We start from the raw sequence: 27,673 nt of genomic DNA on the forward strand, positions 1-27,673 counted from the left end.
TACCACCATCACCCATCAGCATCACCACCACCACCATCACCCATCAGCATCACCGTCATCACCCATCTGCATCACCACCATCACCATCACCCATCAGCATCACCGCCATCACCCATCTGCATCACCATCACCACCATCACCCATCAGCATCACCGTCATCACCCATCTGCATCACCATTACCACCATCACCCATCTGCATCACCATCACCACCACCAGCATCACACCACCAGCATCACCCATCAGCATCACCGTCATCATCCATCTGCATCACCACCATCACCATCACCCATCAGCATCACCGTCATCATCCATCTGCATCACCACCATCACCATCATCGATCAGCATCACCACCACCGCCATCACCCATCAGCATCACCGTCATCATCCATCTGCATCACCACCACCATCACCCATCAGCATCACCACCATCACCCATCAGCATCACCACCATCACCATCACCCATCTGCATCATCACCATCACCAATCAGCATCACCACCATCACCCATAAGCATCACCACCACCACCATCACCCATCAGCATCACCACCATCACCCATCAGCATCACCACCATCACCCTTCAGCATCACCACCACCACCATCATCCATCAGCATCACCACCACCAGCATCACCCATCAGCATCACCAACACCACCATCACCCATCTGCATCACCATCACCACCATCACCCATCAGCATCACCATCACCACGCATCACCTTCACCACCATCACCCATCAGCATCACCATCATCACCCATCTGCATCACCACCACCAGCATCACCACCACCACCATCACCCATCAGCATCATCACCATCACCCATCAGCATCACCACCATCACCCATAAGCATCACCACCACCAGCATCACCACCACCAGCATCACCCATCAGCATCACCGCCATCACCCATCTGCATCACCACCATCACCCATCAGCATCACCACCATCACCCATCAGCATCACCACCACCACCATCACCCATCAGCATCACCATCACCACCATCACCCATCAGCATCACCAACACCACCATCACCCATCTGCATCACCATCACCACCATCACCCATCAGCATCACCACCACCGCCATCACCCATCAGCATCACCGCCATCACCCATCTGCATCACCACCACCAGCATCACCACCACCACCATCACCCATCAGCATCACCACCACCAGCATCACCCATCAGCATCACCGTCATCATCCATCTGCATCACCACCACCAGCATCACCACCACCACCATCATCCATCAGCATCACCATCACCCATCAGCATCACCATCACCACCATCACCCATCAGCATCACCACCACCGCCATCACCCATCACCATCACAACCACCAGCATCACCCATCAGCATCACCGCCATCACCCATCTGCATCACCACCACCACCATCACCCATCAGCATCACCGTCATCATCCATCTGCATCACCACCACCAGCATCACCCATCAGCATCACCACCATCACCCATCAGCATCACCACCATCACCCATCACCATCACCATAACCACCCATCAGCATCACCGTCATCATCCATCTGCATCACCACCACCAGCATCACCACCATCACCCATAAGCATCACCACCACCGCCATCACCCATCAGCATCATCACCATCACCATCATCCATCAGCATCACCACCATCACCATCACCACCATCACCATCACCATAACCACCCATCAGCATCATCACCATCACCATAACCACCCATCAGCATCATCACCATCACCATCATCGATCAGCATCACCACCATCACCCATCACCCATCAGCATCACCACCACCGCCATCACCCATCAGCATCACCATCACCACCACCGCCATCACCCATCACCATCACCACCACCACCATCACCCATCACCATCACAACCACCAGCATCACCCATCAGCATCATCACCATCACCAATCAGCATCACCACCACCACCATCATCCATCAGCATCACCATCACCACCATCACCCATCTGCATCACCACCACCAGCATCACACCACCAGCATCACCCATCAGCATCACCACCATCACCCATCAGCATCACCACCATCACCCATCAGCATCACCACCATCACCCATCAGCATCACCACCATCACCCATCAGCATCACCACCATCACCCATCTGCATCACCATCACCCATCAGCATCACCACCATCACTCATCTGCATCACCATCACCACCATCACCCATCAGCATCACCACCACCAGCATCATCCATCAGCATCACCACCATCACCATCACCACCATCACCCATCAGCATCACCACCACCAGCATCACCACCACCAGCATCACCACCACCAGCATCACCACCACCAGCATCACCCATCAGCATCACCACCACCAGCATCACCCATCAGCATCACCACCACCACCATCACCCATCAGCATCACCACCACCACCATCACCCATCAGTATCACCACCATCACCATCACCACCATCACCCATCAGCATCACCGTCATCACCCATCTGCATCACCATCACCACCATCACCAATCAGCATCACCACCATCACCCATCAGCATCACCACCATCACCCATCTGCATCACCACCATCACCAATCAGCATCACCACTACCGCCATCACCCATCAATATCACCACCATCAACATCATCCATCAGCATCACCACCATCACCCATCAGCATCACCACCACCAGCATCACCCATCAGCATCACCACCATCACCCATCAGCATCACCACCATCACCCATCAGCATCACCAACACCACCATCACCCATCAGCATCACCACCATCACCCATCTGCATCACCACCACCACCATCACCATCACCACCATCACCATCACCACCATCACCCATCTGCATCACCACCACCACCATCACCACCCCCAGCATCACCCATCAGCATCACCCCACCCGCATCCCACCACCAGCTTTCACCACCACCCCAGAATCACCACCCCCCCTGCATCACCCCCAAACCCCCAAGCATCCCCAAATAAAGCATCACCCCCACCAATCCCCCATCAGCATCTTCACCACAATCACCCATCAGATTCACCACCCACCCACCATCACCCACCCGCATCACCACCACCAGCATCACCCATCAGCATCACCCACCCCTCAGCATCACACCAACACCACCCCCATCAGCACCCCTCCACCACCCCCATCCCACCTCATCCTCACCACCTCCCACCATCACCCTCACATCACCACCTTCCCCCATCGAATCACCCACCCCACCCCATCACCCATCAGCTTTAAAAACCTTCACCCATCGCATAAAAACCATCCCCCAATCAGATCACCCCCCAACCCCACCCTCCCCCCATTTCACCCCATCAATTTTCCCCCCCTCAGCACCACCACCCAACACCCATCAAAATCACCATCCACCCATCAGCTTAACCACCACCCCATAGCATCACCCACCCCCAAACACCCATTCTGCCTCCCCCAAGCACCCCCAAACCCCCTCACCCATCGCATCACCATCACCCCCATCACCCACCCCCCTAGCATCACCCACCATAAACCATAAGCTACCCCCACCACCTTTCACCCTTTGGGTTTCACCCCTCACCCATCGCATCACCCAACACCACCATCCCCCATCAGCACAACCACCACACCCACCCCCCCATAAAACCCACCACCCCCTCCCATCACCACCACCCCCCTAAACCCCCCTCCCCTTACCCAACTTCAAAACCCCAAAATCACACACCACCAACCCCCCAAACGGGCATCACCACCATCCCCCTTTAAGCATCACCACCCCCAAACCATCACCCATGGGATCACCCCCACCCCCATCATCTTTAGTTAACCCCCATCACCCTCGCATCCCCAACCACCACCATCACCATAACTTTCCCCCCCCTTTCCCCCAAATCCCACCCCCCACCCAACCTTCAGCCCACAAACCACCCCATCCCCCAAAAGTATCACCTACATCACCCATAAAAAACACCCCCACCCCATAACCATCACCACCACCACCATCCCCTTTGATCAAAACCCCCCAATACCCATCACCATCACCACCATCCCCCAATCAGCCCCAAAAATCACCCATTAGCATCACCCCCTTTCCCTCCCCATCAGAATCACCACCACCACCATCACCCATCAGCTTTCCCTCCCACCACCCCACCCACCTTTTAACCCTCACCCATCAACCATAAACCCATCACCATCCCCCACCAGCACCCCCTTTGGGCATCACCCCTTAACCCATCCCCTTTTTAATCCCCAAACCCCCCCTCCCCATACAACCCCCCACCACCATAACCCCACCCCGTCACCCAATCCCCATCCCCCATACCCCATCCCCCATCCATAACACCCTCCCCACCAATAACCCCCATCACCATCAAAATCACCACCACCACCACCCCATCACACTCCCCCCCCATCCCCAAAAACCCCCCCTCCCCCCCCCACTCCCCCCCATCACCACTATACCATCCCCCATACAACTACTCCCACCCCCCTCACCACTCTACCATCCCCCACTACCCTATACTCCCCCCACCCCCCTTACCACCTCCGCTCCCCACTACTACCACCTCCCTCACCACTATACCCCCTCCCCCACCATACTCCCACCTCCCTAAACCACTATACCACCCCCCACTCACCACTATTTCTCCCCCACTTACCACTACTACCCCCTCCACTCACCACTACTACCTCACTCCACTCACCACTACTACCATCCTCCACTCACCACTACTACCACCCTCCGCTCACCACTACTACCACCCTCCACTCACCACTACTCCATGACTCCAGTGCCATGTGCATTCGCACACACCACCACCTCCTCCCATGCCCACGTAACCCTGCTCCCGCATGGAGGTCGATGCTTTAAGAACGCTCATAAGATCGGTCTTATAACTACACAACTGACTCACACTGTTGTAGATCTGGGTCTCATAACCCATCCAATACACATGGTTCGGAAACAGCCGTTGTGTAAGTAATCTCTCCATCTTATGGTGAATGGACTACCTACACACGTTACGTCCCCTGGAAGACGGAGGAGAAAGAACACCACCCAGGCATCCCCTGCGTGCCCTGGAAGGCGACTACAACAGGCGGGAGCTGGAGGCTGGAAATCCTTCTAGAAACAGAGCAAAAGAAAGAGACTTTCTGAGAGCTCATTTTCTCCACTTCCTGACGCTACCTCGCTCAGGCGGGAGAGGCCCGTTATCCCTCGCTGGACACTGCCAAGGTAGAAAATTTTTTCCACTGTGGACTGATCTGATGCTGAAGAGCTTCCAGTGTCGTCCTCAGCTGTTGTTGGTGTGACTTCGTTGACACATCTTTGTTCGCTAACCTCGAGGGAGTTGCTCTAGTGACCACTATCTACAGAGAATGTGCTTCCTCAGTCTGCGTTCACGATCAAGCAAACTGATACAGCGTCTGAATCTCCTGACGTGGTTCTTTTCGCGCTTAACAGATGAATCACTTCCAGCGATCCTCACACTCAACCACATTTCATTTCCAGGATTCTCCCTGGAATTCCGCGAGAAAAAGGGAAATACACCGTAATTGAGTTTCCTGGAAATTTTTGTCGGCGAGAAACTGCGTCTCCTGGAGATTGTCTCTCCTGGAAACGAACAGAACTAAGCCAAGCTGCCAATTGTGGTGGCGTCCAGGGCAGTGGCAACCACCAGCTGGAGACCATCCCCTCCAACTGCACACCAGGACTATCACCGCCTGGAGGATATCCCCTCAACCTGCCCACCAGAACCAGCACCACCTCACCACACGTCCGCGCCACATCCACCCACCTGCCTTTCCAGGTGGAAAACCTCAAACACCCCCTTCTCTCTCTCTCTCTCTCTCTCTCTCTCTCTCTCTCTCTCTCTCTCTCTCTCTCTCTCTCTTTCTCTCTGCCCTACAGCTTCTCCTCCCTCCCACACTCCACCCGACTGCCTCCTTCTCCCTTCCTCTCGGTTCCTTCGTCGACCTTACTTCACAATGAACCAAGAAAATACTCATATCACTGAAGAATTCTTACTTTCCTTAAGCATGAAAATCTAATCTTCGCTTCCTTAACAGTCTCGCTTCACGATATGTAAAGCCTTTCTCCCTCGCCTGCACCAGCATATATCTTCATTACAACCCAGGCAAGCAGGATCCTGAGTTTCCTCCTCTTTATCCTACACTCACATAGATTCACAAACGTAAGACGTTTTATTACGCAGTTCTTAAAAATCTTACGCAATTCCACGACGGTTCTACGCATTTTTATTTGTCTTAAAGGAACATTTGTCTTAAAGGTACGTGCGTTTCTGACTTGTATATCGAGGTTTGCAAATCTTACAAGGCCGAGACATTTGCTCGTACACGCCCGTTGCTTCAGGATCTTACATGCCATGTGCTTTCAGATCTTACATAGAAGGTGCTTTTACATCTTACATACCCACTAGCATCTTCCACGTAAGCGCTCTTTAACAGACTAGCTAGCATCAATTTGATGGTCATCTTCCGAATGAAAACTCGCTATTTCACATACATTTATTTATTATACACATACTTGGGGTTTTACATACTTCCATCGATCATACATTGCAGTCTTGTTTTTTCTTTTAGATCTTACACACAATCTGACATCCTACTGGAATCAACATTATATTTTCCCTGGAGACTGGAAGAGTGGTTGACCTTGCACACAGGTAAGAGCACTTATGTCCACCAGGCTTCAGAAACTTGGTCGAAGAACAAGCATTGTGTCGTGTAACAAAGTTATCTAATTAAAAACACAACATTTCTTCCTAGTGAATTTGTTGCCTTGTTGCATATGTTGTGAAGTTAGTGCAGTGTGTGTGTGTGTGTGTGTGTGTGTGAGAGAGAGAGAGAGAGAGAGAGAGAGAGAGAGAGAGAGAGAGAGAGAGAGAGAGAGAGAGAGAGAGAGAGAGAGAGAGAGTAAAGGGGTATTGGGGCGTCAAGCAGTCATTCAGCCTTTATGGGAAGGACATTACTTGTGACTGGATAAGGGTTAGTAGGAGGAGGAGGAGGTGAAGGGTAAGTAGGAGAGGGTGTGATCATGCGAGCAGGAGCTGAGGCGTAAGTGTGTAAGAAGTAGAGAGATGGCGAGTAAGTGAGGCGAGATGATGAGTAAGAAAGAGGTGAGGAGTCAAGCAGGTGGGAGACATGAAGTGCAAGCAGGTGGTGGTGGTGGGAGAGTGAGTGAGTAAGTAAGGAGGTGAGGAAGTGTACGAACATAAAGGACAATGATGAATAAAGATGAAGGCTGAGGATGCGAGACATGACGCAGACATACGTGGAAGACTAGATAGCCAGAGATAACGAGATAAATGAGGAAGTCCAGATAAGTATGACATACAAGTGGAGGAGAAAGTAAGAAACGTAAAGTGAACTAGTATGTTAGTAGGGTTCAGTATAACAAAGTAAGTTAATAATACAATAGTGAGCGAGGGTGTATACTGGGAGGAGAGTATAGAGTAAGTAAGAGGCCCGGAGTAAAGAAGGGAAGGAAGAGCAATGACAGAGTAGGAGTCAAAAGCACGTGAGCAGAGGATAGACTGAGGGCTTCGGAACAGGCCGGAGTGGGATCAGGTATTGAGAAGCGGAAGAGGAAGAAAGAACCAAGAAGAATGGGGAGAGGAGGGTGGTGAAGGATGCTGCAGGTCGTTAAGACGCAGGGAAAAGAATGAAGGAGGAGGAAGTGGGAAGAGGAAGTTCAATTGCTGTGAGAAACTATATGTTCAGAGAAGCGGCCGGGCGGGAGGGAAGGAGGGAGGGAGGCTGGGTATCTTCTCCAGTGGACCCGAGACGTCTATCTGCAACTCCTCACACGGGCCAGGCGCCTGCACCAAACCCTCGACCTCTCCAAATTGAAATCTGAAGCGTGACGCACTTGTCGTAGGCACTGCCTGGCCGCGGGAAGGAGAGAGAGAGAGAGAGAAGAGAGAAGGGGAGAGGGAGAGAGAGGAGGGGAAGAGGAGAGAGAGAAAAGGGGGAGAAGTTTCTATGAAACCTAATTCTCGTTGGAAACCTGGTCGTCAGGGAGAGACCTGCACTCTGGTGGAGGGATACCGGGAGACACTGTAAGTAGGTCAGGTTGTGAGCTGAGCTGCTTAAGGACAGACCATACGAGGATATCCTTTCTTGCCCAAAGCTAATCCTCCTTGCCTTTCCCATCTTTTCTCCCAAAAAAAATAAATTTAAAAATCGCAAAAGTCTTTCCTCATCGAGGCTTTAACCTTGGGCCTTCCCCCCAAATTGGGGAGACCCCATATTTTGGCAGACTTCAAATTAAAACTTGCCCAAAAACCCATTTAACGGGCCGGTTTCCACCCCAAAACCTTGAACATTTCTTCAAATCGGAAGAGAAAATTAACTCCAAGGCTTATTTACTGCCGGTTTTCCTTAACCTTTGAGAGTCTTCATCTTAAACCTGCGATCTTAACCTTTCCTTTTGAGAGTCTACCTTAACCGACGGTTTTCCCACCCTTAAACGCGGTCCACCTTAACCGACGGTCACCCTTAAACCGCGGTACCTTAACCCGCGGGCACCCTTAACCGCGGTCCCACCTTAACCGACGGTTCATCTTAACCGCGGTCACCTTAACCTCGGTCACCCTTAACCTCGGCCCCAACCCTTAACCGCGGTTTACCCTTAACCGCGGTCACCTTTAAAACCCGCGGTCACCTTAACCCGGGGCACCTTAACCGACGGTTTTCCCACCCTTAAACCGCGGTCACTCTTAAACCGGGTCCCCCTTAACCTCGGTTTTTTTCACCTTAAAACCGCGGTTTTCCACCTTAACCGACGGATAACCTTAAACCGCCGGTCACCCTTACTGAAGGTTACCTAAACGCAGACACCCTTAACCTCCCCAGACCTCTAACCGAGTCTACCCTTTCCCCGGGGGTTTTATTCTATTTTTGAGAGCTTATCCTTTTTGCCCCGTTTTCCTCACCTGAGTTTTCCCTTTTACTGCCAGGTTTCCCACCCCCTTAAAAAAACCCCCCCGACACTAAAACTGGGTTTTTCATCCGCCCCAGGAATCAACGGGGGGGAACGGGTTTTTTTTGGGTTTTTTTTGGGTTTTTCCCCAAAAAACCGCCCAAGCCATTCATTTGGGTTTCTTTCCCTAAACCCCCCGGACCCAAAACCTCTACCCCCCGTTTTCCCATTTTAAACCTGAGGTTTAAACCTATCTTTGCCAGGTACCATCAAAACTTGTCTCCATCTTACGGGGGCCCCAGGTTTACTTAAAGGGAGGGGGCCCATTTTTCTGGGGGGCCGGTTCACCTCTTCCTTGGGTCTTCCATCCCCCAAACCCCCCTTCATCCCCCACCCCGCATTTCCCATCCTTTTTTCCTTGCCCAGGTTTTCCCACCCCTTTAATCCTTGCCCAGGTCTTCCATCCTTTTCCTTGCCCCAGAGTTTCCACCCCTCAACCTTTGCCACAGAGTCTTCACCCCTCTAACCTTCCCCCAGAGTTTCCCCCTCAAAACCTTGCCCAGAGTCTTCCATCCCTCAAAACCTTGCCCCCAAATCTTCCACCCCTCTAACTTGCCCCAGAGTCTTCCATCCCTCTAATCCTTGCCCCACCATCTTCCATCCCTCTAATCCTTGCCCCAGAGTCTTCCATCCCTCTAAACCTTGCCCAGAGTCTTCCATCCCTCTAATCCTTGCCACAGGTCTTCCATCCTTCTAAACCTTGCCCCACATCTTCCATCCTCTAATCCTTGCCCCAGAGTCTTCCATCCTCTAATCCTTGCCCAGAGTCTTCCATCCTCTAATCCTTGCCCCAGAGTCTTCCATCTCTTGAACCTTGCCCAGTGTCTTCCATCCTCTAATCCTTGCCCCAGAGTCTTCCATCCCTCTAAACCTTGCCCCAGAGTCTTCCATCCCTCTATTCCTTGCCCCAGAGTCATCCATCCCTCTAAACCTTGCCCCAGAGTCTTCCATCCCTCTAATCCTTGCCCCAGAGTCTTCCATCCCTCTAATCCTTGCCCCAGAGTCTTCCATCCCTCTAATCCTTGCCCCAGAGTCTTCCATCCCTCTAAACCTTGCCCCAGAGTCTTCCATTCCTCCAAACCTGGTCGCAGAATCTTCCCTCCCTCTTGTCCTTGTCCCCAGTGCTCTGGCCCAGGTCTGCACGTTAGGCCCGACCTGGCGAGCATTATTAAACCTTTGGAAGATGGAGCGTCAATTTTATCTCAGGCCACACAAAGGAAAACCTCTTCTCAAGCGATGCTGCAAGACCTCTCGCCTGACACTGTCTTTATTTTCTTAAGATTAAGGAAAACGGTACCCTGGTGGGCGACCCAAACCTGTTGCCTGGGCCCCTCCTTCCTGTCTTTTAAAATCAGATAGATAGATAGATGAGAGAGAGAGAGAGAGAGAGAGAGAGAGAGAGAGAGAGAGAGAGAGAGAGAGAGAGAGAGAGAGAGAGAGCAGGTGATCATGCAACATGTCTGCCCACACACCGACAAAGTTCCGCGAAATTGGACTTATCGTGTGTGTGTGTGTGTGTGTGTGTGTGTGTGTGTGTGTGACGTTATGGGAGGCAAGGAATATATGCACTGTAGTATTACAGACCAGATGAGCCAAACACGACCACTGGAGTTGAGAGAGAGAAGATCCAACTCTAGATTTTCCCCGTTTGGCAGGGATAGCGCGTGGCGCTCACCGCATGTCCTGCTTGACGAATAACATGGTTTTCTCTGCTGCTGCCACACACGTCACACAGCTGCCGACCCTGGGTTCATCTGGAAGTGGTTTTGTCGATTTCTACAAACTTCTTTTGGAGGTTTGAGTGGTCATCTTATGAAGATATTCAGCATGGCAATATAATGACAACCTCGCACACTCTCTCGCTGGGCTCTCGTAAATGCTTGGTCTGACATGATCCTGACATATTCCAAAATATGGTCACTCTGTTTTCTCTTTGCTAAGAGGCTTTTAAACAGAGAACACCGTCTTTAGTTCTTCATTTTGCTTCCAAAAATAGAATAAGTCATTCTTATGATATTTTCACTCTCCTCATATCTTCTGTTTGGCCTGTGAATCGTTTCTCACTTCTCCTCAGCGTTTCAATTCCTCCGTGTCTTGAAAGCGGCCATGCAACACATCAGATTCTTAAGTTGGTTACGTAAGGATGGCCTCAACCTCTCCATCACCATCATTGTTCGTATCTCTCGTTCTCAATGTTCTCATTACCACTCCACTCATTACCTGAACAGACGATGTTAATTAATGTTTCCTCCACACCACAGCATTTTCTTTCATGTTTACTCCACGTCTTCATCATCAATTTCCCTTGTCTGTCGCCCCTCCGTAAGGCGGGAGCACCACCGTCACGTCCACCATCTGTGCGCTACCTCGTCTTTTCTCTGAATTCCATTTCATTCTCCTCCGGTCGTGCGTATATCTTGTCTGGGTCGTCTTGCATTTTCTCCTTATCGTCTTCTGGAATTATGATTATTCTGGTGTGTGTGTGTGTGTGAGAGAGAGAGAGAGAGAGAGAGAGAGAGAGAGAGAGAGAGAGAGAGAGAGAGAGAGAGAGAGAGAGAGAGAGAGAGAGAGAGAAGCCGTAGAGGAAGTAGCAGATGGAGTGACCGGCGCTGACCTCATCTGTTGCTTGGTTAATGATCCTCTTCATCACCGCCCCCTCGATCATGACGTCACTATCAATGGTGGGTTCATCTGGACTGTTTTCTGCCAGGCATAAAGTTTTCTTTCGAATGTTTCTCTTGTTCCACGTAGATGTCTTATTGCTCCTGGTACTACACAGCACAATCGCTCTATCTCCTCTGCAAGGCTCTCGTAGTTTTGTGTTTGATATTTTTTTCGTACATTTCAGGGTATAATTAAAGCCTTGATTTCTCTGCTTCCTCCTTGCTGGAATAGCCTTAGGGTTATAACACCCACTTCTGAGATCCTAAATTCACTGCCACACAATAATCTTCGTATACATTTCCCGTATTTCCTCCTAAGCTTTAGCGTTCAATTTCCTTCAGTCTCTCATGATAATCACATGTTCCTGTCCCTAAATTCTGTCGGTAATTCTAACTCGGATATTTCCGATTATCTTGCTGATGGCAACACAACTCGGCAGTATTCAGTTTACCTTCTTATGTAAACAATGAACATTTTCATGAGTGCATTTCTCTCACTCGTGTATACATAAGATTCCTCACTCGTGTATACATAAGATTCCTCACTCGTGTATACAGAACATTCTTATCATACCACTAATGGCTCGATGGCATTACCTTATCAAAGGACAATTCGAATACAAGTTTCTTATCTATGATGACATCCACATGTCTTGACACATTCTTCAGTTCCCATCTCTTTTCCTACTGGATCTTTGTAAGGCGTGACAGGAATGTTGTGCATCGATCAATAATTTCTTTGTTCACATTTTCTCTCCATTTAATTCAATCAACTTCTTTTCTGTCCCGACAAAAAAAAAATGGATATTATCTATAAAAGATGTCCATTTTTCGTCTTTTTCACATATTACATATATCTCACGTCATCTGTAAAACGTGTATTTACTGTCAGTTGTGTGTCAATGTCTGATATCATTACGTACAGCACTGTAGCTGGTGCTGTTCTGTGAGAGCAGGAGGAGGAAGACAGGAGAGGAAGAGAAACGGAAGGGAGGCAGCCCACGAAGGACTAAAGGGAGAGAGAGAGGGGGGGGGAGGGAAAGCGAAAGACAGGAGGAAAAGGAAGACAGAAGGGAGAGACAGATAAAGGCAGGGACGTGGGGAGAGACGGGTACTGAAAGAAACAGTGGCACGGTGAATGACAGACAGACAGGCAGACAGAGGCGTCAGCGACGCTAGTGAGACAGGGCGGAGTTGAGAAACACAGAGGCGCTCTGTGTGTGTGAAAGAGAGAGAGAGAGAGAGAGAGAGAGAGAGAGAGAGAGAGAGAGAGAGAGAGAGAGAGAGAGAGAGAGAGAGAGAGAGAGAGAGGAACGGGAGTCATGTTTTCGAAATAAGAAAATGCCTCAGGGGTCCGGGCGTGCCCCGCGATAACCACCCTCCTCCAAAATGAAATTCCATTCCCTCCCTGAGCGCGACCTCTTCCTCCTCTACCACACCTCGTGCACCACCACCCAATACCACTGCCACAGAACTACACTAACACTATGCCTACGTCGTAGTTCCCACAGCCTTGAACATGTGGTTGTACAGCGTCCCAAGTCCTAATACAAAGTGAAGTAGTTGACCATTATGTTTCTCCTGCAGACTGACAACAAACCTGCGTACATCACGGTTTCCCCGAGGAAGAAGTGACCTCCTGTAGGCCAGCGTGTAGGAAATGGCTTCATAACTCACTGAAGAAGTGAGGCAGACTCAATTTTTCGCTGTAGATCTCTTCAGAACCTCATGAAATATATCATGACAGCTTTCAGAGAAAGATGAATGTTTGTCTTATAGTATGGGCAATAACCGAAGGGAAGGAGTTCGAGTTACTGGGAGATGTACAAGAGAAACTGTTTGATTTCATCTTATGATGGCAATCATATCTAAACTTGTAGGTAAACCGCATCTACGACTGAATTTCGGCTCTCTCCTACCTACGGGAGTAGCAATGTCGTAATTAGAAAAGTGAGACATCAAAGCGTAGGTAAACTGGGGAGAGATCATAGTGGGACGAACTCCATCCTCAACCCAGTTGAGGAAATTAGAGGAAATTTCAGCCATACTCTATAACACAGTCTTGGAGCAGCAGTGGCTGGGGTACTGTCTGGTAAAGGTCATATGGAGTCAGTAGACTCACTTCCCAAAGAGGAAACTGACAAGTCCTAATGATAAAACCTGTGGACGCGTGTGTTACGACGCAGCCGAACATGATACAATGCCTCTCTCTCTCTCTCTCTCTCTCTCTCTCTCTCTCTCTCTCTCTCTCTCTCTCTCTCTCTCTCTCTCTCTGACCATGCGAAGGCCCAACAGGGAAAGCGAGTCGATCGTCCAAACATCTACGGGTGAAGATTGTAAACGAGGAATTCCACCTCAAAAATCATACTGAGAGTATTAGACTATCATGCCGAGCATTTAGACGTATGATAATGAGAACTTTCACCACAGGACTCATAAAACTACCCATAAAAATCTATAGAGATAAGAAATTAAATTGAATTCTGCCGTTTCGTACGTCCACCGACCAAACAATCGGTTATCAACATGCTAATAACAGATACTTGAGAGTCACCTCATGAGGTAATTCGAGAGGATAGAACACTCGGACGGTCATGAGGGGCTGAAGAACAAATATTTACCTTTACATCAAGGAAAACGACACATGGTGAGCCATGCATGCCTGTCAGTATGAGCATCATGAACATGCAAGGAAGAACGCCATCAAGTCTTAAAGAATAACCTGCAAACATACAAGCATGCAGAAGTCTTCCTCCAACCCCCAGATATATACCACTTGATCGCCGTTGCCCACGTTAGCTAGGCAGCGCTAGGAACAGACGAAAAAAGGCCGCCTTCGATCACATCCATTCCCTAGCTGCCATGGGCAACAAATATCAAACAAAGACACACACGAGACCCTCGCGACAAAGACAGAATGACCATTCTACCACTCTACCCAGACAAGTAGGAGACATTCATGCAATGACATAAACATTATGGAGACAACTTGATGTATGGTTCATATCAGGCCCAAATGACCTCAGGTTGGATGACAATGTCAATACGGTAGAGAGGAGGAGTATTCTTAACGTACACAACGAGTGGTGAGCGTTACGCGCTACCTCTGCTGCCTCGTGACGAAATCTCGTCGTAGGTGCTCACTGGCAGGCGGGTAACCAGAGATACAGCCAGGGTAACAGACAGTCCTATGTTCTGAACGTTACAGTTACGTTCTGTATCACCAACACTACAGCCATTTCTGTATTACCAACGCTACAGGCACGTCTGTATCATCAACACTACATCCACACCTATATTACCAACACTACACCCACGTCTGTATCATCAACACTACATCCACGCCTATATTACCAACACTACAGCCACGTCTGTATCATCAACATTACATCCACGCCTATATTACCAACACTACACCCACGTCTGTATCATCAACACTACATCCACGCCTATATTACCAACACTACAGGCACGTCTGTATCATCAACACTACATCCACGCCTATATTACCAACACCACAGCCACGTCTGTATCATCAACACTACATTCACGCCTATATTACCAACACTACACCCACGTCTGTATCATCAACACTACATCCAAGCCTGTATTACCAACACTACAGGCACGTCTGTATCATCAACACTACATCCAAGCCTGTATTACCAACACTACAGGCACGTCTGTATCATCAACACTACATCCAAGCCTGTATTACCAACACTGCAGCCACGTCTGTATTACTAACACTACACCCACGCCTGTATTACCAACACAACAAACATTCCTTCAGTGTCAACACATAATCCAGGCAAGTGTTGTGTTCAGCACAACAGCTGTGTAGCAGCATGAACACTGCTGACAACACGACAAACTCGCTGGTCTCAACACCAGGTAAATAATTCACAAATCTTGCTTACGTTCTGCAATGCTTGTGAATACCTTCCATGATCCTGACGCTACGTACCTGTGTTTACATAAACGAAGGAAATACAATTCTTTGTTGAATATAAAACACACACACACACACACACACACACACTATTATATATATATATATATATATATATATATATATATATATATATATATATATATATATATATATATATATATATATATATATATATATATATATATATATATATATATATATATATATATTACTTATTCATTTATTTACTTTGTCGCCGTCTCCCGCGTTAGCGAGGTAGCGCAAGGAAACAGAGGAAAGAATGGCCCAGCCCACCCACATACACATTTATATACATACACGTCCACACACGCAAATATACATACCTATACATCTCAACGTATACATATATATACTCACACAGACATATACATATATACACATGTACATACTTCACACTGTCTGCCTTTATTCATTCCCATCGCCACCCCGCGACACATGAAATAACAACCCCCTCCCCCGCATGTGCGCGAGGGAGAGCTAGGAAAAGACAACAAAGGCTACATTTGTTCACACTCAGTCTCTAGCTGTCATGTATAATGCACCAAAACCACAGCTCCCTTTCCACATCCAGGCCCCGCACAACTTTCCATGGTTTACCCTAGACGCTTCACATGCCCTGGTTCAATCCATTGACAGCACGTCGAACCCGGTATACCACATCGTTCCAATATACTCTATTCCTTGCCCGCCTTTCACCCTCCTGCATGTTCAGGCCCCGATCACTCAAAATCTTTTTCACTTCATCTTTCCACCTCCAATTTGGTCTCCCACTTCTCCTCGTTCCCTCCACCTCTGACACATATACCCTCTTGGTCGATCTTTCCTCACTCATTCTCTCCATATGACCAAACCATTTCAAAACACCCTCTTTTGCTCTCTCAACCACACTCTTCTTATTACCACACATCTCACTTATCCTATTATTACTTACTCGATAAAACCACCTCACACCACATATTGTCCTCAAACATCTCTTTTCCGGCACATCCACCCACCTTCGCACAACTCTATCTAGAGCCCACGCCTCGCAACCATATAACATTGTTGGAACCACTATCCCTTCAAACATACCCATTTTTGCTTTCCAAGATAACGTCCTCGACTTCCACACATTTTTCAAGGCTCCCAGAACTTTCGCCCCCTCCCCCACCCTATGATTCACTTCCGCTTCCTTGGTTCCATCCGCTGCCAAATCCACTCCCATATATCTAAAACACTTCACTTCCTCCAGTTTTTCTCCATTCAAACTTACCTCCCAATTGACTTCTCCCTCAACCCTACTGTACCTAATAACCTTACTCTTATTCACATTTACTTTCATCTTTCTTCTTTCACACACTTTACCAAACTCAGTCACCAGCTTCTGCAGTTTCTCACATGAATCAGCCACCAGCACTGTATCATCAGCGAACAACAACTGACTCACTTCCCAAGCTCTCTCATCCACAACAGACTGCATACTTGCCCCTCTTTCCAAGACTCTTGCATTAACCTCCCTAACAACCCCATCCATAAACAAATTAAACAACCATGGAGACATCACACACCCCTGACGCAAACCAACATTCACTGAGAACCAATCTCTCTCCTCTCTTCCTACACGTACACATGCCTTACATCCTCGATAAAAACTTTTCACTGCTTCTAACAACTTGCCTCCAACACCATATATTCTTAATACCTTCCACAGAGCATCTCTATTAACTCTATCATATGCCTTCTCCAGATTCATAAATGCTACATACAAATCCATTTGCTTTTCTAAGTATTTCTCACATACATTTTTCAAAGCAAACAGCTGATGCACATATCCTCAACCACTTCTGAAACCACACTGCTCTTCCCCAGTCTGATACTCTGTACATGCCTTCACCCTCTCAATGAATACCCTCCCATACAATTTACCAGGAATACTCAACAGACTTATACCTCTGTAATTTGAGCTCTCACTCTTATCCCCTTTGCGTTTGTACAATGGCACTATGCAAGCATTCCGCCAGTCCTCAGGCACCTCACCATGAGTCATACATACATTAAATAACCTTACCAACCAGTCAACAATACAGTCACCCCCTTTTTTGATAAACTCCACTGCAATACCATCCAAACCCGCTGCCTTGCCGGCTTTCATCTTCCAAAAAGCTTTTACTACGTCTCCTCTGTTTACCAAATCATTCTCCCTAACCCTCTCACATTGCACACCATCTCGAACAAGACACCCTGTATCTGCCACTCATATATACATATATATATATATATATATATATATATATATATATATATATATATATATATATATATATATTTTTTTTTTTTTTTTTTTTTTGCTTTGTCGCTGTCTTCCGCGTTTGCGAGGTAGCGCAAGGAAACAGACGAAAGAAATGGCCCAACCCACCCACATACACATGTATATACATACGTCCACACACGCAAATATACATACCTACACAGCTTTTCATGGTTTACCCCAGACGCTTCACATGCCTTGATTCAATCCACTGACAGTACGTCAACCCCGGTATACCACATCGCTCCAATTCACTCTATTCCTTGCCCTCCTTTCACCCTCCTGCATGTTCAGGCCCCGATCACACAAAATCTTTTTCACTCCATCTTTCCACCTCCAATTTGGTCTCCCTCTTCTCCTCGTTCCCTCCACCTCTGACACATAAATCCTCTTGGTCAATCTTTCCTCACTCATTCTCTCCATGTGCCCAAACCATTTCAAAACACCCTCTTCTGCTCTCTCAACCACGTTCTTTTTATTTCCACACATCTCTCTTACCCTTACGTTACTTACTCGATCAAACCACCTCACACCACACATTGTCCTCAAACATCTCATTTCCAGCACATCCATCCTCCTGCGCACAACTCTATCCATAGCCCACGCCTCGCAACCATACAACATTGTTGGAACCACTATTCCTTCAAACATACCCATTTTTGCTTTCCGAGATAATGCTCTCGACTTCCACACATTCTTCAAGGCTCCCAGAATTTTCGCCCCCTCCCCCACCCTATGATCCACTTCCGCTTCCATGGTTCCATATATATATATATATATATATATATATATATATATATATATATATATATATATATATATATATATCCCTGGTGATAGGGGAGAAAGAATACTTCCCATGTATCCCCTGCGTGGCGTTGAGGGCAACTAAAAGTGGTGGGAGCGGGTGGGCTAGAAATCCTCCCCTCCCGTTTTTACTTTTCCAAAAGAAGGAACAGAGAAGGGGGCCAAGTGAAGATATTCCCTCAAAGACCTCAGTCCACTGTTCTTAACGCTACCTCGCTAATGCGGGAAATGGCGTATATATATATATATATATATATATATATATATATATATATATATATATATATATATATATATATATATATATATATATATATATATATATATATTTATTTATTTTGCTTTGTCGCTGTCTCCCGCGTTTGCGAGGTAGCGCAAGGAAACAGACTAAAGAAATGGCCTAACCCACCCCCATACACATTTATATACATACACGTCCACACACGCAAATATACATACCTATACATCTCAATGTACACATATATATACACACACAGACACATACATATACACCCATGCACACAATTCACACTGTCTGTCTTTATTCATTCCCATCGCCACCTTGCCACATATGGAATAACAACCCCCTCCCCCCTCATGTGTGCGAGGTAGCGCTAGGAAAGACACCAAAGGCCTCATTCGTTCACACTCAGTCTCTAGCTGTCATGTAATAAAGCACCGAAACCACTGCTCCCTTTCCACATCCAGGCCCCACACACTCTCCATGGTTTACCCCAGACGCTTCACATGCCCTGGTTCAATCCATTGACAGCACGTCGACCCCGGTATACCACATCGCTCCAATTCACTCTATTCCTTGCACGCCTTTCAGCTTCCTGCATGTTCAGGCCCCGATCACTCAAAATCTTTTTCACTCCATCTTTCCACCTCCAATTTGGTCTCCCCCTTCTCCTCGTTCCCTCCACCTCTGACACATATATCCTCTTAGTCAATCTTTCCCCACTCATTCTCTCCATGTGACCAAACCATTTCAAAACACCCTCTTCTGCTCTCTCAACCACGCTCTTTTTATTTCCACAAATCTCTCTTACCCTTACATTACTTACTCGATCAAACCACCACACACCACATATTGTCCTCAAACATCTCATTTCCAGCACATCCACCCTCCTGCACACAACTCTATCCATAGCCCACGCCTCGCAACCATACAACATTGTTGGAACCACTATTCCTTCAGACATACCCATTTTTGCTTTCCGAGATAATGTTCTCGACTTCCACACATTCTTCAAGGCCTCCAGAACTTTCGCCCCCTCCCCCACCCTATGATTCACTTCCGCTTCCATGGTTCCATCCGCTGCCATATCCACTCCCAGATATCTAAAACACTTCACCTCCTCCAGTTTTTCTCCATTCAAACTTACATCCCAATTGACTTAACCGTCAACCCTACTGTACCTAATAACCTTGCTCTTATTCACATTTACTCTTAACTTTCTTCTTTCACACACTTTACCAAACTCAGTCACCAGCTTCTGCAGTTTCTTGCATGAATCAGCCACCAGCGCTGTATCATCAGCGAACAACAACTGACTCACTTCCCAAGCTCTCTTATCCACAACAGACTGCATACTTGCCCCTCTTTGCAAAACTCTTGCATTCACCTCCCTAACAACCCCATCCATAAACAAATTAAACAACCATGGAGACATCACACACCCCTGCCGAAAACCTACATTCACTAAGAACCAATCACTTTCCTCTCTTCCTACACGTACACATGCCTTACATCCTCGATAAAAACTTTTCACAGCTTCTAACAACTTGCCTCCCACACCATATATTCTTAAAACCTTCCACAGAGCATCTCTGTCAACTCTATCATATGCCTTCTCCAGACCCATAAATGCTACATGCAAATCCATTTGTTTTTCTAAGTCTTTCTCACATACATTCTTCAAAGCAAACACCTGATCCACACATCCTCTACCACTTCTGAAACCACACTGCTATTCCCCAATCTGATGCTCTGTACATGCCTTCACCCTCTCAATCAATACCCTCCCATATAATTTACCAGGAATACTCAACAAACTTATACCTCTGTAATTTGAGCACTCACTCTTATCCCCTTTGCCTTTGTACAGTGGCACTATGCAAGCATTCTGCCAATCCTCAGGCACCTCACCATGAATCATACATACGTTAAATAACCTTATCAACCAGTCAACAATACAGTCACCCGCTTTTTTAATAAATTCCACTGCAATACCATCCAAACCTGCTGCCTTGCCGGCTTTCATCTTCCGTAAAGCTTTTACTACCTCTTCTCTATTTACCAAATCATTTTCCCTAACCCTCTCACTCTGCACACCACCTCGACCAAAACACCCTATATCTGCCACTCTATCATCAAACACATTCAACAAACCTTCAAAATACTCACTCCATCTCCTTCTCACATCACCACTACTTGTTATCACCTCCCCATTTGCCCCCTTCACTGAAGTTCCCATTTGCTCCCTTGTCTTATGCACTTTATTTACCTCCTTCCAAAACATCTTTTTATTCTCCCTAAAATTTAATGATACTCTCTCACCCCAACTCTCATTTGCCCTCTTTTTCACCTCTTGCACCTTTCTCTTTATCTCCTGTCTCTTTCTTTTATACCTCTCCCACTCATTTGCATTTTTTCCCTGCAAAAATCGTCCAAATGCCTCTCTCTTCTCTTTCACTAATAATCTTACTTCTTCATCCCACCACTCACTACCTTTTCTAATCAACCCACCTCCCACGCTTCTCATACCACATGCATCTTTTGCGCAAGCCATCACTGCTTCCCTAAATACATCCCATTCCTCCCCCACTCCACTTACCTCCTTTGTTCTCAACATTTTCCATTCTGTACTCACTCTCTCCTGGTACTTCCTCACACAAGTCTCCTTCCCAAGCTCACTTACTCTCACCACTCTCTTCACCCCAACATTCTCTCTTCTTTTCTGAAAACCCCCACAAATCTTCACCTTCGCCTCCACAAGATAATGATCAGACATCTCTCCAGTTGCACCTCTCAGCACATTAACATCCAAAAGTCTCTCTTTCGTGCGTCTATCAATTAACACGTAATCCAATAACGCTCTCTGGCCATCTCTCCTACTTGCATACGTATACGTATGTATATCTCGCTTTTTAAACCAGGTATTCCCAATCACCAGTCCTTTTTCAGCACATAAATCTACAAGCTCTTCACCATTTCCATTTACAACACTGAACACTCCATGTATACCAATTATTCCCACAACTACCACATTACTCACCTCTGCATTCAAATCACCCATCACTATAATCCGGTCTTGTGCATCAAAACCACTAACACACTCATTCAGCTGCTCCCAAAACACTTGCCTCTCATGATCTTTCTTCTCATGCCCAGGTGCATATGCACCAATAATCACCCACCTCTCTCCCTCAACTTTCAGTTTTACCCATATCAATCTAGAATTTACTTTCTTACACTCTATCACATACTCCCACAACTCCTGATTCAGGAGTAGTGCTACTCCTTCCCTTGCTCTTGTCCTCTCACTAACCCCTGACTTTACTCCCAAGACATTCCCAAACCAATCTTCCCCTTTACCCTTTAGCTTCGTTTCACTCAGAGCCAAAACATCCAGGTTCCTTTCCTCAAACATACTACCTATCTCTCCTTTTTTCTCATCTTGGTTACATCCACACACATTTAGACACCCCAATCTGAGCATTCGAGGAGGATGAGCACTCCTCGCGTGACTCCTTCTTCTGTTTCCCCTTTTAGAAAGTTAAAATACAAGGAGCGGAGGTTTTCTGGCCCCCCGCTCCCGTCCCCTTTAGTCGCCTTCTACGACACGTGAGGAATGCGTGGGAAGTATTCTTTCTCCCCTATCCCCAGGATATATATATATATATATATATATATATATATATATATATATATATATATATATATATATATATATATATATATATATATATATATCAGATCCCTAAGTGCAAAGAGCCAAGGACACTGGACCGGCCACCACAACCCTCGGGACACTGAACCAGGTCACCACCACCCTGGGGACACTGGACCAGCCATCACCATCCTCGAGATACTTCCGGCCACCATCTCCCTTGGGACACTGGACCAGTCACCATCTCCATCGGGACACTAGACCGGCCACGAACACCCTCGGGACAATGGACCGGCCATCATCTCCTCGGGACATTGGACCGGCCACCATCATCCTCGTGACACTGGACCGGCCACAATCTCCCTCAGGACACTGGACCGGCACCGTCTCCCTTGGGACACTGGACCGACCATCACCATCCTCGGGACACTGGACCGGCCACCACCACCCTCGGGACACTGGACCGGTCACTAACACCCTCGGGACACTGGACCGGCCACCACCACCCTCGGGAAATGGACCGGTCACCACCACCCCTGAGGCACTGGACCGACCATCACCACCCTCGGGATACTGGACCGGCCAACACCACCCTCGGAACACTGGACCGGCACCGTCTCCCTTGGGACCATGGACCGACCATCACCATCCTCGGGACACTGGACCGGCCACCACCAACCTCGGGACACTGGACCGGTCACTACCCTCAAGACACTGGATCAACCATCACCATCCTCGAGACAGTGGACCGGCTACCACCACCCTCGGGACACTGGACCGGTCACCACCCTCAAGACATTGGACCAACCATTACCACCCTCGGGACAGTGGACCGACTATCACCACCCTCGGGACACTGGGCCGGTCACTACCACCCTCGGGACAGTGGACCGGCCACCACCACCTTCGGGACACTGGATCGGCCATGACCACCTTCGGGACACTGGACCGGCCACCACCACTCTCAGGACACTGGACCGGCCACCACCACCTTCGGGACACTGGACCGGCCACCACCACCCTCGGGACACTGGACCGGCCACCACCACCCTCAGGACACTGGACCGGCCACCACCACCCTCGGGACACTGGACCGGCCACCACCACCTTCGGGACACTGGACCGGCCACCACCACCCTCGGGACACTGGACCGGCCACCACCACCTTCGGGACACTGGACCGGCCACCACCACTCTCGTGACACTGGACCGGCCACCACCACCTTCGGGACACTGGACCGGCCACCACCACCCTCGGGACACTGGACCGGCCACCACCACCTTCGGGACACTGGACCGGCCACCACCACTCTCGTGACACTGGACCGGCCACCACCACCTTCGGGACACTGGACCGGCCACCACCACCCTCGGGACACTGGACCGGCCACCACCACCTTCGGGACACTGGACCGGCCACCACCACTCTCGTGACACTGGACCGGCCACCACCACCTTCGGGACACTGGACCGGCCACCACCACCCTCGGGACACTGGACCGGCCACCACCACCCTCGGGACACTGGACCGGCCACCACCACTCTCGTGACACTGGACCGGCCACCACCACCCTCGGGACACTGGACCGGCCACCACCATCCTCGGGACACTGGACCGGCCACCACCATCCTCGGGACACTGGACCGGCCACCACCACCCTCGGGACACTGGACCGGCCACCACCATCCTCGGGACACTGGACCGGCCACCACCATCCTCGGGACACTGGACCGGCCACCACCACTCTCGGGACACTGGACCGGCCACCACCACCCTCGGGACACTGGACCGGCCACCACCACCCTCGGGACACTGGACCGGCCACCACCACCCTCGGGACACTGGACCGGCCACCATCACCCTCGGGACACTGGACCGGCCACCATCTCCCTCGGGACACTGGACCGGCCACCATCTCCCTCGGGACACTCATGTATACACAGGGAAGTTCGCCAGATAATGCCAGACACACACACACATTATGACACACTGACGTAATATAAGACGGTCTCCTGAAACGCATAACTTATGTATGACACTTGGCACACACAGCTTCTGACACCTGACACACACAGCTTCTGACACCTGACACACACAGCTTCTGACACCTGACACGCACAGCTTCTGACACCTGACACGCACAACTGACACGCACAGCTTCTGATACCTGACACGCACTTCTGACACCTGATACAGCTTCTGACAACTGACATGCACAGCTTCTGACACCTGACACACACAGCTTCTGGCACCTGACACAAACAGCTTATGACATCTGACTCACACAGTTTCTGACATCTGACACGCACAACGTTTGACACCTGACATGCACAACGCCTGACACCTGACACACACAACTTTTGACACCTGACACGCACAGTTTCTGGCATCTGACATAAACAGCTTATGACATCTGACAAACACAGCTTCTGACACGTGACACGCACAACGTCTGACACCTGACACGCACAACGTCTGACACCTGACACGCACAGCTTCTGCAATCTGACACACAGCTTCTGACACCTGACACAAACAGTTTCCAACATCTGACACACACAGCCTCTGACACCTGACACGCACAGCTTCTGACACCTGACACGCACAGCGCCTGACACCTGAAACACAGCTTACGACACCTGACACGCACTATTGCGACTCCTGACACAGCTTTTGACATCTGTCAGCTTGACACCTGGCTCACCTCATGACACCTCACACACACACACACACCATTTCAGACATCACCTCATGATTGTAGGACCACAATTCCTTCAATTTTTTCTTCCATCTTATAAGCAAACAAAATGTTTGGTCATTATGTCTCAAGTGTTTCTCCTGCAGGAAGTTATACTCAAATATTGAACTGAATCAAATTACCTCCCTTCCCCTCACACGGTACACCATCTTATCTTTCCTATCATCACTGGTAATCTCTTAAAGTCACACCACTTCAGCGCTCCATGGCTCATAATGCAATCTTCCACACACATACACACACACACACACACACACACACACACACACACACAAGTAAAGACACCGCCATCGTGATTCACTGGAGATAATTCGAGTTAAGCAACTCACTTGTGATTGGAGAGAAGACTTCCCATATCAACACCTGATATCAAGTCTGGCTACAAGACTCGTGTGTGTGAATCATGCACACAAGCCTCACACTTGTCCTGGGAGCCTGTGGGTGTCACACCAGCTCCCTCTACTGTCTACTCCAGGTATACCATAACTTGTGATAGTATTTCAAAGATATTTTTTTCAATATATCTACAAACTAAATCATTTCTTTACCTCCCCCGATGTTTAAGACAAAATCCAAGGAAATGCCTTCAAACATCCTCGCGCGAACGGATCCTCAAACATGTCATGGAAGCATAATTACTTCTTTTTTTTTTTCTTGAGAGCATTATCTTTCATCCACTAAGTTGAGGTGAGCCAGTATTATCATCCACCCTGGGTAAAGCCACCCAGACAAAGTCCCTCCTTATCAGAGGCGGTTCAACCAGACTCGCTATGAACACCTCCTGGCACTCAGCAGCAGCGAAGGGGGGCAGCGTCCAGTACTTACATCCCTCAATTGACCATTTGCCTCCCCTGACCAGCCTCGCTGCCGAGGGTCAAAGGATCATGTCCACATGTTGACGATCTGCTAACCCAGGCTCTCCTCAGCCCGAGTGCTTCATCTGGTAACAAAATCATCACGTAACGTGGGAAGGATTTCGTCAGCAGCTGCTAACAGTGACCCAGATCGTAAATGAAAAGTGTCATTTACATCTTGTTAACCTAAGACATCCTTGCTGAAACACGTTCACAAAGATCCAATTTATACGCCTCTTTTTTTGCAACGAAATCACAGTAAGTAGTTCGAGTGTCAGTATGTCCAGCTTACGCTCCCCTAGTGATGGTTTAATGAAATCTGGAAAGAGTCAAAGAACCTGGACCATTTCCCAGAATGGAGAGTAATGGCCTTATTTAACTACAGGACGAAAGTTTGCATTAACGAGAAAATGACGGGAATTATCCAGAAACGTCCGCATGTCTCACGGGTTGAATAGGAATGTGTGTGTGTGTGTGTGTCAGAGAAAGAGAGAGAGAGAAAGAGAGAGAGAAACCGTCCGTCTGTGTTAGGGTTAATTGAGAATCTATCTGCGAATGATCGTCCAGCGAGAGTCGTCATACAATGACTTGTTTACTGAACTGTTTCGTTCCAATAATGCGACGATCCGGCGACCTGGACTATATATATATATATATATATATATATATATATTTTTTTTTTTTTTTTTTTTTATACTTTGTCGCTGTCTCCCGCGTTTGCGAGGTAGCGCAAGGAAACAGACGAAAGAAATGGCCCAACCCCCCCCCCCCATACACATGTACATACACACGTCCACACACGCAAATATACATACCTACACAGCTTTCCATGGTTTACCCCAGACGCTTCACATGCCTTGATTCAATCCACTGACAGCACGTCAACCCCTGTATACCACATGACTCCAATTCACTCTATTCCTTGCCCTCCTTTCACCCTCCTGCATGTTCAGGCCCCGATCACACAAAATCTTTTTCACTCCATCTTTCCACCTCCAATTTGGTCTCCCTCTTCTCCTCGTTCCCTCCACCTCCGACACATATATCCTCTTGGTCAATCTCTCCTCACTCATTCTCTCCATGTGCCCAAACCATTTCAAAACACCCTCTTCTGCTCTCTCAACCACGCTCTTTTTATTTCCACACATCACTCTTACCCTTACGTTACTTACTCGATCAAACCACCTCACACCACACATTGTCCTCAAACATCTCATTTCCAGCACATCCATCCTCCTGCGCACATCTCTATCCATAGCCCACGCCTCGCAACCATACAACATTGTTGGAACCACTATTCCCTCAAACATACCCATTTTCGCTTTCCGAGATAATGTTCTCGACTTCCACACATTTTTCAAGGCTCCCAAAATTTTCGCCCCCTCCCCCACCCTATGATCCACTTCCGCTTCCATGGTTCCATCCGCTGACAGATCCACTCCCAGATA

At 48.4% G+C, this 27,673-nt stretch overlaps 1 protein-coding gene across 1 annotated transcript in view; it reads right to left on the reverse strand.

The window, feature by feature from the left end:
• Nucleotides 1-27,673, reverse strand: part of LOC139763972 (cGMP-dependent 3',5'-cyclic phosphodiesterase-like) — a 274,331-nt gene that overhangs the window by 214,656 nt on the left and 32,002 nt on the right. The gene's annotated exons all lie outside the window — the stretch shown is intronic.

Source organism: Panulirus ornatus, chromosome 48, assembly GCF_036320965.1.
Source record: "Panulirus ornatus isolate Po-2019 chromosome 48, ASM3632096v1, whole genome shotgun sequence".
Taxonomy (NCBI): Eukaryota; Metazoa; Arthropoda; class Malacostraca; order Decapoda; family Palinuridae; genus Panulirus; species Panulirus ornatus.